We start from the raw sequence: 16,898 nt of genomic DNA, 5'->3' as shown, positions 1-16,898 counted from the left end.
ATTCATATTATATATATATTCTTTTTTTAAAGAAGATTTTCATTTTTATTTATTTATTTATTTATTTATTTGAGTGATGAAAGACAGAGAGAGAGAGAGAGAGAGAGTAAAGGCAGGGAGGAGCAGGAAGCATCCACTCCCATATGTGCCTTGACCGGGCAAGCCCAGGGTTTTGAACCAGCGACCTCAGCATTCTTGGTCAATGCTTGATCCACTGCACCACTACAGGTCAGGCTTATGTATGTATTCTTATCTAAACTTCTTCAGTCATTTAAACAACTGTTTCCACTGTCTACTGTTGGCTTTGTTGTATAGAGTATAAGGGTAAGAGAATAATGGTTGGAACAATTATAAGTGTATTTTGATCCTGGAGAAATTATAAATTTTTGTTTCCTGGAAGAATTTAAAACTTGAGAGAATGCATTCAAAATTATATATATATATATATATATATACACACACACACACACACACACACACACACACATTTGTATGTTTATACACTTATGCATTTTTTTAGAATTTCATGCATAAGTAGAGTTTCATGTGTACATATATATGTATATGTATGTGTATATGTATATAAAAACAAAAATATTGAGTAGAATATAGTTATATAGAAATTTATAAGCTATAAATACTCTAATAATAGTTTTGTGTTTCACTCATTAATTTTTTCCAGCTTGACTTTCTTGAAGAAACCTTTCTGGACCTCTCTATGGGAAATATTATCACTCTTCTGCACTACTTAACCTGAATTCATTTATTTATATGTCATATTACATAGTAATTCTTTTAATTGTTTATTTTCTGTATCCATCTACCAAATATGAGTTGTACATTAATAGTCTGTGGCTCTGTCCCTAGAATGTAAAAAAATCTCATTTCAAAATTCTTATTGGGGCGGAGACAATGGAGTAGGCAGACGTACCAACTTCCACCTCCCAGAACCAAAGTGGATTACAAACTAATTTTAAGAACCATCATCTGGAAAAACAAACTTTGGACTAAACTAAGAGGACTCCTCAACCAAGGAACACTGAAGAAGCCACACTGAGACTGGTAGAAAAAGCAGAAATGCGGAGAGGGCTGCCCAGCTCCCCAGAGCGAACAGCAGCAGGGAGAGACTCGTGTGGTGGGAAGTGAGTTTAGCAGAGAGGGGAGGGTCCTGAGTCCCAGGAACAAAGCCCCAGCCTGCAGCCCCAGAGCCTGGAAGAGGCGTATAGACAGTATTTAACTGGAAACAAGACAGGTTACTGTTTGTGAGAAAGAGACTGATTTCTCAGACCCAGGATTCTTCTTAAAGGGACCGTGCAGAACACCTCTCTCACAACCACTCACCCGGGAGAGAGGAGAGTACTAGAGTAGCAGGAAGAGAGTGTAATCTAGGAGGCACAGGGAGAAACATTTTGGAAGACAGCCACCCTAACCCCTGGGACGTGTCACTCCCCAAACCTGAAGTGAATATTACCCTGGAAACAGCAATATCAGCAAAAGGAAGCAGGACACAAGCCAAACAAGTTCTCCCATGGCACTCAGAGCAGAGTCGCTTAGAAGGAGGGAGTTTTCGGGACTACAGTAGTGAGTCTTAGGGTCTGAGCTACAGTGCCCAAACCCCACACAGCTGAGGGCATGCTGGGGGGTGGGTGGCGGCGGGACGCGGAAGCATAGTTCTATCAGCAAGGGCGGAAGTCAGCTAGTCACCATTGAGGCCCAGGTGTGAGCTCAGTCTTGCCCGGCTGGGGAGGAGGGGATGTGCAAAAGTGGTCAAGCCCAGCTGCAGGCCACCTGCAATCCAGCATGCAGGGGAAGGGCAGGAGCCCTGGAAGGGGCAGAGACCAACCCTTGAGCAAGGGCGCAGGAGCACAGCTCCGCCCCACCCACAGAACCTAGGTTTTGGGCCTGACATGGGAGCTGACTCCTCCCATGGGGGTGGAGCCAAAAGCCCAGAACAGGCAGAGTCCTGCTACTGAGCATGGGCACACAGTCCTGCCCAGGCCATGGAGCCAAAGCTTGCAGCTGTCCCAGGAGCAAGTTCATCCTGCAAGGGTGGGGCAAAAGCCTGGAATCGGGCAGAGACCCACAATTGAGCAAAGGTACTCACCCCTGCCCTCAGAGCCGAGCATAATGCTACCCGTGGGGTCAGGGTGAAGGCCAAGGCCACCAAGCCTTGTACATTCAAGCACGTGATCATAGCCACTCCCGTGAATGAGAGGTAGAAACCACAGCAACAGCCGCAGTGGTCAGGCAACAGCAACACCCATACCCGAACACCCTACACAGCAACAGCAGAAGGGGTGGTAGGCCTGCAGACAGACCACACCTAGGGAACACAAAGACCCCATGCAGTGGATTCCAAACCTTTTTTTACACAGACAAAATGAGAAATCAGAAAATGAAACACAAAGAATCAAGAGAAATCCCCAGTAAAGGACCTGAATGAGTCAGATATAACCAAATTACCAGATGCAGAGTTTAAAATAACGATTATTAGGATGCTCAAAGATATTAGAACAACAATAGATGGTCATTACAAACACCTAAATAAAGAGATAGCAAATATAAAAAAGGACATTGAAATAATAAAAAAGAATGAGTCAGAAGTGATAAATACAATATCAGAAGTGAAGAACACAATGGAAGGAATTAAAAGCAGGATGGATGAAGCTGAGAATCGAATCAGCGAGTTAGAGGATAAGATAAATAAAGGCATGGAAGCAGAGAAGAAAAAAGAAAAGAGATTCAAAAAGTCTGAGGAAATTCTAAGAGAGTTCTGTGACAACATGAAGAGAAATGACATCTGCATCATAGGGTTCCTAAAGAAAAAGAGAAAGAACAAGGGATAGAGACTTTGTTCAAACATATTATAGCTGAAAACTTTCCTCAATTAAGGCAGGGAAACATCTCACAAGTTCAAGAAGCAAAGAGAACGCCATTAAAGAGAAACCCAAAGAAATCTACAGCAAGACATATCATAATTAAAATACCAAAGCTAAGTGATAAAGAGAAAATATTAAAAGCTGCCAGAGAAAAAAAGACTATCATCTACAATGAAGCCCCCATAAGGATGACTTCTGACTTCTCAACAGAAACACTTGAGGCCAGAAGGGAATGGCAAGAAATATTCAAAGTAATGCAAAACAAGAGCCTACAACCAAGACTACTTTATCCAGCAAGGCTATTGTTTAAAATTGAAGGAGAAATAAAAAACTGTTCAGACAAAAAAAAACTTAAGGAATTCACTACAACCAAACCAAGGCTCCAAGAAATGCTAAGGGGCCTGTTGTAAACAGATCAAAGGAGAAAAAGAATATAGCAAAAGAGGAATACAGTTTTAAAGAATAAAATGGAAATTAACAATTACATATCAATAATAACCTTAAGTGTAAATGGATTAAATGATTCGATCAAAAGACATAGGGTAGCTGCGTGGATAAGAAAACAGAACCCATACATATGCTGTCTACAAGAGATACACCTTAAAACAAAAGATGCACATAGACTGAAGATAAAAGGATGAAAAAATATTTCACGCAAATGGAAATGAAAAAAAAGCTGGGGTAGCAATACTTACATGTGACAAAATGGCCTTTAAAACAGACTATAGTAAGAGATAAAGAAGGTCACTACATAATGATAAAGGGAGAAATCCAACAGAAAAATATAATCATTATAAATATCTACGCACCTAATATAGGAGCACCTAAATATATAAAGTAGACTTTGATGGATTTAGAGGGCAAGATCAACAGCAATACTATAATAGTAGGGGATTTTAATACCCCACTAACATTACTAGATAGATCCTCAAGAAAGAAAATAACAAAGAAACAGCAGACTTAAAGGACATACTAGATCCACTCGATTTAATAGATATCTTCAGACCCTTTCACCCTAAAGCAGCAGAATATACATACTTTTCAAGTGCTCATGGTACATTCTCTAGAATAGACCACACGTTAGGGTACAAAAGCGGCCTCAACAAATTTAAGAAGATTGAAATCATATCGAGCACTTTCTCTGATCACAATGGCATCAAACTAGAAATCAACCAAAACAGAAAAACTAAAAAATACTCAAACACTTGGAAACTAAATAGCATGTTATTAAATAACAAATGGGTTAACAATGAGATCAAAGAAGAAATAAAAAAAATTCCTAGAAATGAACGATAATGAGTATACATCAACTCAAAATTTATGGGACATAGCAACAGCATTTCTGAGAGGGAAGTTCATAGTATTACAGGCATACCTCAAGAAGCTAGGAAAAGCTCAAAAAAACAACTTGACCCTGCATCTAAAAGAACTAGAAAAAGAACAGCAAGTAAAGCCCAGAGCTAGTAGAAGGAAGGAAATAATAAAGATCAGAGCAGAAATGAATGATATAGAGGCTAAAGAAACAATACAGAATGTCAATGAAACCAGGAGCTGGTTCTTTGAAAAGGTAAACAAGATCGATGAAGCTTTAACCAGTTTCACCAAGAAAAAAAGAGAGAGGACACAAATAAATAAAATTAGAAATGAGAGTGGAGAAATAACAACTGACACAACAGAAATACAAAATATTGTAAGAAAATACTATGAAGAACTGCACGCCAAAAAACTAAACAATCTAGATGAAATGGACAAATTCCTTGAAACATATAATCTTCCAAAAATTAATCTGGAAGAGTCAGAAAACCTAAACAGGCCGATTACAACAAATGAGATTGAAACAGTTATCAAAAAACTCCCCCCCCCAAAAAAAAAGTCCTGGGCCTGATGGCTTCACAAGTGAATTCTACCAAATACTCAAAGAAGAACTAACTCCTATCCGTCTCAAGCTATTTCAAAAAATTCAAGAGGAAGGAAGACTTCCAACCTCCTTTTATGAGGCAAGTATAATTCTGATTCCAAAACCAGGCAAAGAAAACACAAAGAAAGAAAATTATAGGCCAATATCACTGATGAATTTAGATGCTAAAATCCTCAACAAAATATTATCAAACTGGCTCCATCAATATATGAAAAAAATCATACACCATGATCAAGTGGGATTTATTCTTGGGAGGCAAGGCTGGTATAATATTCGCAAATCAATCAATGTGATTCATCACATAAACATGATAATTTCAATAGATGCAGAAAAAGTATTTGATAAAATCCAGCACCCATTTATGATCAAAACTCCCAGCAAAGTGGGAATACAGGGAACATACCTCAACATGATAAAGGCCATCTATGACAAACCCATAGCCAACATCATACTCAATGGACAAAAATTAAAAGCAATCCCCTTAAGATCAGGAACAAGGAAGGGGTTCCCCCTTTCACCACTCGTATTCAACATAGTTCTGGAAGTCCTAGCCACAGCAATCAGACAAGAAGAAGAAATAAAAGATATCCAAACTGGAAAAGAAGAAGTAAAACTATCATTATTTGCAGATGATACGATATTGTATATAGAAAACCTTAAAGTCTCAGTCAAAAAACTACTTGACCAGATAAATGAATTCAGAAAGGTGGCAGGATATAAAATTAATACTCAGAAATCAGAGGCATTTTGCACTAACAATGAACTGTCAGAAAAAGAAATTGAGAAAGCAATCCCCTTTACCATTGCAACCAAAAATATAAAATACCTAGGAATAAAGTTAACCAAGGAGATTAAAGACTTCTACTTGGAAAATTATAAAACATTGATAAAAGAAATCAGGGAAGATACAAACAAGTGGAAGCATATACCGTGCTCATGGTTAGGAAGAATAAACATCATTAAAATGTCTATATTACCCAAAGTAATTTATAAATTCAATGCAATACCGATTAAAATATCAATGACTTACTTCAAAGATATAGAACACATATTCCAAAAATTTATATGTCAAAAGGCAATTCAATTTTTAATTTTTTGAGGAATCTCCATACTGTCTTCCACAGAGGCTGTACCAGTCTGCATTCCCACTAGCAATACCAATTAAAATACCAATGACATACTTTAAAGATATAGATCACATACTCCAAAAATTTATATGGAACCAAAAAAGAACACGAATAGCCTCAGCAATCTTAAAAAAAAAAAAAGAATAAAGTTGGAGGTATCACACTTCCAGATATCAAGTTATACTACAAGGCCATTGTACTCAAAACAGCCTGGTACTGGCATAAGAACAGAGAACCCAGAAATAAACCCACAGTTTAGAAGAAAACATAAGCAGTAAGCTGTCTGACATCTCTCAAAGCAATATATTTGCCAATTTATCTCCACAGGCAAGTGAAATAAAAGACAGGATAAACAAATGGGACTATATCAAACTAAAAAGCTTCTATACAGCCAAAGACAATAAGAACAGAATAAAAAGACAAACTACACAATGGGAGAACATATTTGACAATACATCTGATAAGGGGTTAATAACCAAAATTTATAAAGAACTTGTAAACCTCAACACCAGGAAGACAAACAATTCAGTAAAAAATTGGGCAAAAGAAATGAATAGACACTTCTTCAAAGAGGACATACAGATGGCCAAGATGCATATGCGAAAATGCTCAACATCACTAATCATTAGAGAAATGCGAATTAAAACCACAATGAGATATCACCTCACACCATTTAGAATGGTGCTCATAAACAAAACAATACAGAGTAAGTGCTGGCGAGGATGTGGAGAAAAGGGAACCCTCCTGTACTACTGGTGGGAATGCAGACTGGTTCAGCCACTGTGGAAAACAATATGGAGATTCCTCAAGAAATTAAAAATCGAACTGCCTTTTGACCCAGCTATATCACTTTTAGTAATATACCCCAAGAACACCATAGCACTGTTTGAAAAGAAGAAATGCACCCCCATGTTTATGGCAGCATTGTTCACAATAGCAAAGATCTAGAAACAGCCCAAGTGTCCGTCAGTGTATGAGTGGATTAAAAAGCTTTGGTACATATATACTATGGAATACTACTCAGGCATAAGAAATAATGACATCAGATCATTTACAATAACATGGATGGACCTTGATAACATTATACTGAGCAAAATAAGTATGTCAGAAAAAACTAAGAACTGTATGATTCCATACAAAGGTGGTACATAAAAATGAGACTCAGAGATATGGACAAGAGTGTGGGGCTTATGGGTTGGGGGGAGGAGTTGGGGGAGGGGGGGCATGAAGAAAACCAGTTAGAAGGTGACGGAAGACAACTGGACTTTGGATGATGGGAATGCAGCATAATCAAATGTTAAAATAATATAAAGATGTTTTCTCTGAACATATGTACCCTGATTTATCAATGTCACCCCATTAAAATTAATTAAAAACAGAACAAAACAAAAAAAGTAACAGATAAGGTTATTGGCTTTGTCACTTAAGTAGTCATTAACTTCTTGGTGTGCTTTCTAATATCCCCATATCTCAGTTTTATTGCTAGCAAAATAGAAATAATAATATCTTCCAGGAGAGATAATTTGTTTGTATCTTCATTTTTTTTCCTATTTTTTATTATTCAGTAAGAAAAGGAGAGGTAGGGTGACAGACTCTCCTTTGTGCCCTGACCAGGATCTACCTGGCAAGCCCACTACTGAGTGATGCTCTGCCCATCTGGGGCATTATTCTGTTGCTCAGTGTTGGGCAGATAAAATGTATTATGCTCACTTTGTAAAAGATAACGTTGCCCACGTGGAGGCCATTGCCCAGGTGATATTAATGTGTGTTGGGGGCAGGCAGGATCGTTGTAGCCTGGGGCTTGGTTTTGGGATTAAGCCTTTCCCACCCTTTTTGATGTGGGACGGTACAATCCAATCATGCCTCAGAGAAGTGACTTTGTATTAGAGACTTCCCTATTTTGTATATTGAATTAAAGGTTTGGATTTCTACACTATAAAATAGGGGCAGAATGGGGGCTTGCCCTCTCTTGGCTCCTGAGATTATCATTAGAGGAGAGAGCAGAAGGAGGCCACGTGGAGGAGGCCAGGAGAAGCAGCCAAGATGGCGCAGTGCTGAGTGAGATGCCAGTTTGTGTAGAGTTTGTATTTGGGATAAGGAAGGAGATGGGGAACTGAGGAGAATAAGGCTGGTGAGCTAGAAACCTTTGATTCTAGGTGTAAAGCCAGAAGCCAGGGCCAGGGCTACCATCACAGCTGCCCAGCCCATGCAGGTTCGCATTGGATTCGGACAGTCGGTAAAGAAACAGCGGAGCCAAAAACTGATGGGCCATAGTCTTTAATTCTAGCTTGCACCCGGCGGGCAAGTAAAAAATACACACTGGGCTCCAAAACCCAGTCACATTCAGTGCTCACAAAGCCACTGACTTATCCGAGTTTCCTAGAATCAAAGGTTTCTAGCTCACCAGACTTATTCACCTCTGTTCCCCATCTCCTTCCTTATCCCAAATACAAACACTACACAAACTGGCATCTCACTCAGCACTCCACCATCTTGGCTGCTTCTCCTGGCCTCCTCCACGTGGCCTTCTTCCGCTGCTGGCTCTACTCCCTCTGCTCTCTCATGCTAGTCATCCCAGGAACCAAGAGAGCAAACTCCCGTCTTGCCCCCACTTTATACTGTAGCTTCACAACCTCTAATCCAATATACAAAGTAGGGAAGTCTCTAATACAAAATCACTTCTCTGAGGCATGATTGGACTGTACCACCCCACATCAAAAAGGGTAGGAAAGGCTTAATCCCAAAACCAAGCCCCAGGCTACAAGGATTCTGCCTGCCTTTAGCCCACCCCAACACACATTAATATCACCTGGGCGATGGCCTCCTCATGTTATCTTTAACAAAGTGAGCATAATACATTTTATCTGCCCAACACTAGGAAACTCAATAAGTCAGTGGCTTTGTGAGCACTGAATGTGACTGGGTTTTGGAGCCCAGTGTATATTTTTACTTGCCCGCCAGGTGCAAGCTAGGATTAAAGACTATGGCCCACCAGTTTTTGGCTCCGTTGTTTCTTTACCGACTGTCTGAATCCAATGCGAACCTGCATGGGCCAGGAGGCTGCTGTGATGGTGGCCCTGGCCTTGGCAGCTGGCTTTACACTCAGCAACTGAGCTCTTCTTGGTGCTTGAGACAGAGTCCATGGAGCCATCCTCAGTGCTAGAGAGCCAACTTTCTCCATGGAGCCATGCCAGCAGATGAGGAAGAGAGAGACAGAGGGGGGGGGGGGAGAGAGAGATAAAGAGAGAAGTGAAAGGAGGAGGGGTGGAGAAGCAGATGGCTGCTTCTCTTATGTGCACTTGTAGTACTCCAGCCCATTGGAAACTACCAGTACCCTATGGAAAAAATGTGCTCAAGACACAAACTGATGTCAAGAGGAAGAGGGAGAGACAAAAACCTTCTGAATCTTGTGCCTCAGTTTTTATTGATCAGAGGTAGAACAAAGGTAACAGGATAACAGGGGAGAAAGATCAGCTGATAAAGGCAAAGAATGACTAATGTACCTCTTGCTGACATGGAGATAGGGGTATTGTGAGTCAGTACATTCTTTTTCTTTTGCTAATTAACAAGCACAAAGGAAGGGGCAATCTAGAACTCTCTAGGCTAATTTCCTAAAGCCTATTCACATGCATTTCTTTGTATCTACACAAAGGTCACTCACACAGTTTTTTGCTGTTTGCATCCAAGAGCACATTTACACTCAGGGCTTTTTAAATTAAAGTTTCCCCAATTCAAGTCATAGAGGGTTCAAGTTTAGATAGGTGATTCCCTACATGCCCTGATTGGAAATCGAACCCAGGACATCCATTTGCCAAGCCGACACTACCACTGAGCCAACAGGCCAGGACTTGTATTTTCTATATACTGTAAAGGAAAGCACTTACATAAATGTTTATTATTAACTCAGTGATTCTGGCAAAATCTTTTCATTCCCATTGTATGTCACTGCTAATTTGAATGTTTGCCCTAAATGATTAACATTCATTTAAAAATGTTTTCCAGCCCTGGCCGGTTGGCTCAGCGGTAGAGCGTCGGCCTAGCGTGCAGAGGACCCGGGTTCGATTCCCGGCCAGGGCACACAGGAGAAGCGCCCATTTGCTTCTCCACCCCTCTGCGGCGCCTTCCTCTCTGTCTCTCTCTTCCCCTCCTGCAGCCAAGGCTCCATTGGAGCAAAGTTTGCCCGGGCGCTGGGGATGGCTCTGTGGCCTCTGCCTCAGGTGCTAGAGTGGCTCTGGTCGCAACATGGTGACGCCCAGGATTGACAGAGCATCGCCCCCTGGTGGGCAGAGCGTCACCCCTGGTGGGAGTGCCGGGGGTGGATCCCGGTCAGGCGCATGCGGGAGTCTGTCTGACTGTCTCTCCCTGTTTCCAGCTTCAGAAAAATGCAATAAATAAATAAATAAATAATAAATAAAAATGTTTTCCACTTAAGAATTCACTAAAAATTTTCTTAACCAAAATTTATAAAGAACTTCTAAAACTCAGTACCAGGAAGGTAAACAATTCAATTAAAAAATGGGCAAAAGAGGCCCTAGCTGGTTGGCTCAGTGATAGAGCATCGGCCTGGTGTGCAGGAGTCCCGGGTTCAATTCCCAGTTAGGGCACACAGAAGAAGCATCCATCTGCTTCTCCAACCCTCTCCCTCTCCTTCCTCTCTGTCTCTCTCTTCCCCTCCCGCAGCCAAGGCTCCAGTGGAGCAAAGTTGGCCTGGGCACTGAGGATGGCTCCATGGCCTCTGCCTCAGGTGCTAGAATGGCTCTGGTTGCAACAGAGCAACACCCCAGATGGGCAGAGCATTACCCCCTGGTGGGCATGCCAGATGGATCCCGGTTGGGGGCATGCAGGAGTCTGTCTGACTGCCTCCCCATTTCCAACTTCAGAAAAATACAAAAAAAAGGGGAGGGGCAAAAGAACTGAATAGACTCTTCTCCAAAGAAGACCTACAGATGGCCAATAAGCATATGAAAAAATATTTGTCACTAATCATCAGAGAAATGCAAATTGAAACCACAATGAGATACCACTTCACACCTGTCAGAATGGCGCTCATTAACAAAACAAGACACAATAAGCGCTAACCAGGATGTAGAGAAAAGGGAACCCTCCTGCACTGCTGGTGGGAATGCAGACTTGTGCAGCCACTGTGGAGAACTGTATGGGGATTCCTCAAAAAATTTAAAATGAAACTGTCTTTTGACCCAGCTATCCCACTTTTAGGAATATATCCTAAGAATAACAAATCACTGATTCAAATGAAGATTGTTGGAATCCATGGGAGTCCGAAAGACCAGAGTAACAGGATTTATTGAAAGGAAGAAAGGAACCCTGCTGGGCACTTCTCTGGGAGGAGAAGAGCGCCAGTTACAGACTAGGGGTGAGTTATATAGTGTCTGGGAGAGCCTGAGGGGATACTGAGGCAAAAGTCCTGGTATGTCCAGAATGCTCCTCCTTGGGGGGCTTCGACCATGTAGGTGTTGAATCAAAAGTTCTGGTATGTCTGGAGCCCCTCCTTGTGACTGCTTGTCAGCTTTTTGGAATACCTCTGTCTCTGGGGCATTAGTCCAGTAAGGGTGAGGTCTGACAGATAAGCGGAACATCAAGAGCGCAGTTTGGAATACACATATCTGTCAAAGATATGCACACCAATGTTTATTGCAGTATTGTTTACAATAGCCAAGATCTGGAAACAACCCAAGTGTTCGTCAGTTGACGAGTGGATTAAAAAGCTGTGGTACATATGCACAATGAAATACTACGTGGCTGTGAAAAAGAAAGAAATCTTACCTTTTGTGACAGTGTACCTGGACCTGGAGATTATTATGCTAAGCGAAATAAGCCAGACAGAGAAAGAAAAATATCATATGATCTCACTTATATATAGAATCTAATGAACCAAGTGAACTGAGGAATGGAATAGAGGCAGAGGCAGGGTCACAGAGACCAGAGGGACAACAGTCAGAGGGCCGGGGGATGAGGAGATAGGATCAGAGAAGGTAAAGGGATTAGTGAAACTATATATATATATATATATATATAATACAAAGATACAGAAAACAGGACAGCAAATCCTAGAGGGAAGGGGGGAGGGTTTGGGATAGGGGGGTGAGGGGAATATAAAAAGGGACACAGGGGTGGGGGTGATGGAATTATATTCAGTGGGACACTTGAATCCATGTAAACACAATAAATTAAAAATTAATAAAAATTTTTAGAAAACCCACTAAAGATGTTCTTAATAAGCCACTTGCAAGATATGTTCAGAAGAGTGTTCTTTCACTGAATAAAAGTCATACCCATTCAGTACTGTATGCAGTGAAATATTTGACAAGACTTGTAATTAAGTTTATAAAAAATTCTTTGTGTTATCAGGATATTGTATATGTTATACGATTAGAAATATTTGAAGATAATATAAAAACTGTAATTCAGAATTCCATTATTCTACCAATTTATCTAAATTGAAACATTACCATAGCTTATGTTTTTTTATTTTTCTATGCATTGAATGTCTGTATTTAAACTACATGAAGTATCAAGCTGTGTTTTCAATTAACTAAAAAAAAAAAATCTTCCATTTGCTACAGCAAAGAGTACCATCCCAGAGGATAATATTAGCAATCTGTTTTTCATCTTATAATTACACAAGAAATCTTCTTACAATAGAATGCTCTTAAGAGATATCATCCAGTATAATCACACATACATGTACTTCAGTTAAATGTTTGATTTTGTGTTATCTTCATTTTAAAAAAGAGCTAGCTATTTTTGTAGATTTACCTCAAAGGCAAATCAGCATTTAAGAACCATATGTACTGGTCCTTCATCTCGCTGAGTTGTGCTTTTATTTTTCCTTAATTGATGAAGATTTTCTTTTCTGTTAAATGGTTTTCATATAATGTAATATGTACTAGCTCTTGGAGCCTCAGTTTGCATTCTATATTTATTATCAACAGTGTGCCCTTAAGCAGATAACCCAATATCTCTGGCCTATAATTTCATCACTATTAAAATGGATTAATATAGCAACACCTCACTGAATTAGTATAATTTAAAAAAAAATTTGACTTACTACAGATAAAACATTTCTGAAAAACAATAAGCATGAACAATATTTTCTTATGTATTCTCTTTATGTAAGTATATGAACTTTCAACTCCTTCCGGAATTTGGAAGCATAGGTATGCTAAGCTCTAAAGCACAGTTGAGTTCATAATTACTGTAGTTCAGTATTTAAATCATTCTGTTACTAGAATGATGAAAGCCTGCCTTTTCAATTTACTGAAGGGCCCTTTTCAGTCTAAAGCAAACTCCTTAGCTTGGCCAAAGATCTTGCATCAATAGTATATTAGCTTTCTGTCCACCCTCATTAGATAATTTTCTTACTTTGAAAACTCTTGGTGCAGCAAGGTAAAAAATCTGTTTCCCTTAAACTTAACTGCTACACATTTGTGATGTTTCTGTTTAGGATGAAATACAAACTTTTGCTTGGAAACATGTTTTTTTAAGCTGCAACAAATAATACCATGATTTTTTAAATTAAGGCATTAAATAAGAGCACCCATGTCATTCTTGCAATATAGCTGTTATTTAACTGAATTGTAATACCTGTATTTATTTTATTTAAGGGTCTCTTTCACTAAACATAAAATGATAGTAATTTTTTTAACTTACATATATCTAGGTTTTATTGTAGTAATACACTTATTCAGTAGGTATTTATTAAATGATTGGGTAAATGTAGTATTTTGGAATTCAATTTTTAGATTTTGGGACAGATATGTAGGAAAGTGGGGTTTTGACAAAGTTTTCTCCTCTTCTGATTGTGCAAAATTAACTTTCAGTCTATAAAATTTCTTTACTTTGTATTTAAAAGTCTGTTTTCCCCTTTATAGTGTTATTACTACTATTAACTTGAAGTCACATATAATAAAAGTGACAAAAGTAAGTTCAAATGTTTAACACCCAAAAGCCAAAAGTCAAGTAAGGAAGGGCAGAGAAAGAAAAAAAAATTTAATCACCTTTGATTTGTGCACCCTTTACAAAGAAATGGTTTATATTTTACATAGAATAAGCAGGTGTTATTTCAAATAGGTTTTACTATTAAAATTATAAAACTTTAAAAATAAAATTTTAAAAAATGTACCTTCTCTTACAGCTTTCTTTTTGAGTCAGACATCAATTTTTTGAAAAAAGACCTATGAAGTCAATTTATTTAATTCACTCCACCCATAAAAACCTTACAATTTAAAAAAAACTGGCAGATATGTATTAGGTTTATATATTGTTGTTTCTTGACTTCCTCTCCCCACTTTCTATCCCTCTTTTATTAAATTATACAAAATATGATTTTAATATCATAGAGAATATACAATTTACTAGATGTAAAATAAGTATTTGAAAGACAAAGTCTTTTAATTTTGGACCTAGAATATGATGAAGAACTTGGAGTGAATAATGGGCATTTTGTATTTTGGGTAAGAATATACCAAGAAAAAGAACATCAAGGACAAAGGCATAGTTTTCAGATGATTGGTGGTGGTACAGTGGATAGAACCTCGACCTGGGACACTGAGGCCTCAGGTTCGAAGCCCCGAGGTCATGGGTTTGAGTCCAAAGGTCACTGGCTTGAAGCCTAAATTCACTGGCTTAAGCAAGGAGTAACTGACTCAGTCTGAGCCCTTGGTCAAGGTACATATAAGAAGCAATCAATGAACTGAAGTGAAGCAACTACAGGTTGATGTTTTTCATCTCTTTTCTCTCTCTCTCTCACCCTCTCCACTTCCTTTCTTGATCTCTCTCTCTCTCTCCCTCTCTCTCTCTCTCTCAAAAGGCACTGTTTAAAGACAACTTGGAGTGTTAATAAATGTGAAATAAGTTTTGTACAGATGGATCATAGATAGCTGAAGAAGAGGATAGAAATTAATCCAGAGAGAAGAGCTGAAACCAAGATATCTATAGAGTTTTTATTGTTTGAATATTATTTGAAATGGAATAACTAATTAGGTAAGTGACATTTTCTAACATTGCTCTTAGGAAAAAATCATTCTTCCTATAAGAATGGAGGAAATTGATTAAAGACTGAGAAAGCAGTTACAGTGTTATTGCAAAAATGCTAAGCAGAAATGATAGTTATCTGGCACTAGGACATAACTGTGGTGATGGCGAGAACTAGACTGATACGATTTTATCACCAAGATTTTGTGGTTATATAAGAGAGGATAAGACAATAAAACTTTTTAAATGATGCCATAAATTCCAGTATTGGCAAATGGATGGACTTTGATGTATTTTACTGAACTAGAGACCATAACATTTTTTTTTCACAGATTTGTGAAAAACAGATTTGTACATACTGAGGTAAAAGTCCTATAAATTTGCAAGAGGTCATGTGCAATAATCTGTTGCTGTTTCAATGTGAGCAATGTTTGGGTTGAAGTTATAAATCTGAAAAAATATAAAATTTAACTGCATTTGTTAAAATGTGAAGATTAAGAATACAAAAGGTCAATAGCAGACTTAAATAAAAGTAAACAACTAAAACTGGTAGAAGAAGAAGAAGGATAAGAAAGTTTGGGATATAAATAAAAATATGAACAAAAAGGTTAAGTCAATATGCAAAGCAATTGAAGAGATTTATAGACATTTAAAGTTGTCAATGTGTTAAATATTGCCAGATAGTCAAGAAATAGAGAGGTATTTTCTTTTTTTCTTATAAATGAAGAGTTAGTTATTCTTGAGAGCACATGTTTTCTGGAGTGGTAAGGAAAAAATCTAGACTGTAAAGGGCTTACACTTGATGTTAGAGAGAACAGTCAACGATTGCAAATGTTGTATTTTTATCAAGTAACCTTTGAATTGGGGAGGCTTTTAGAAGCATCTCAAGATTGCTGTTCGTCTATTTTAATTTTGGAGACCCTCAATTATATTAAAATTTTTATTAAACAATAACTGTTAGAAAACAAAATAAGAAAAACAGAAAAGAGAAAGAAATGCCTGAACTGTGACTGTGATGGCACTGTGAGTCAAGTGTCAACCTGAAATGCTGAAGTTGTTGGTTCAAGGGCCTGGGCTTGCCAGGACAAGGCACATGCAAGAAATAAAAACAAATTAATGCTTCTTGTTCATCGGCCCGCATGCCCTGACTTTCTCTCTCTCTCCTTTCCCTAAAAATCAATAAATAAAATATTTTTTATAAAAGAAATAAAACTGGATTCCTGAGTAATTAGGTTTATTAGTCAAAGTAGTTTAACTTATACTACTGTAACTGGCTACCTCAAAATTTCAGTGACTAAACAGGAAGAAATTTATTTGCTCTTAAGGCTTTCCACTGATGAAGTCAAGCCCACTTAAGTTGCCTGGAGTCATTTTTCTTTCTTAAATTTAACCGATTACAGAGTTTAATCACTTCTGCAAAGTATCTTCAAAGCAACACTTAGCTTAATATTTGTTTGCAAAATTCTTGATTATGGCCTGGCCAAGTTGACAGTTAAAACAGTGGTCCCCAACCTTTTTTGGGCCACGGACTGGTTTAATGTCAGAAAATATTTTCACAGACCGGCCTTTAGGGTGAGACAGATAAATGTATTATATGACCGAGACAAGCGTCAAGAGTAAGTCTTAGACAGATGTAACAGAGGAAATCTGGTCATTTTTTAAAAAATAAAACATCTTTCAGACTTAAATATAAATAAAACAGAAATAATGTAAGTTATTTATTCTTTCTTTGTGGACCAGTACCAAATGGCCCACGGACCAGTACCGGTCGTGGCCCGGGGGTTGAGGACCACTGAGTTAAAACATCTTGACAGTGTTATAAAGTTCAACAATTCAAATATGTTCTGGACATCCTTTTGTGGCTAAATTGGAATAAGCATACTCTTATCAGATCTTTTAAACTAATGGTACTGAAAACTACTGAAAATGCATCTGATGATTGTTAAAATTAAAAGATTGTTAAGAAATTGGAAGGAAAAT

Source organism: Saccopteryx bilineata, chromosome 6 (assembly GCF_036850765.1).
Source record: "Saccopteryx bilineata isolate mSacBil1 chromosome 6, mSacBil1_pri_phased_curated, whole genome shotgun sequence".
Lineage (NCBI taxonomy): Eukaryota > Metazoa > Chordata > Mammalia > Chiroptera > Emballonuridae > Saccopteryx > Saccopteryx bilineata.
This window is presented reverse-complemented; position numbering follows the sequence as displayed.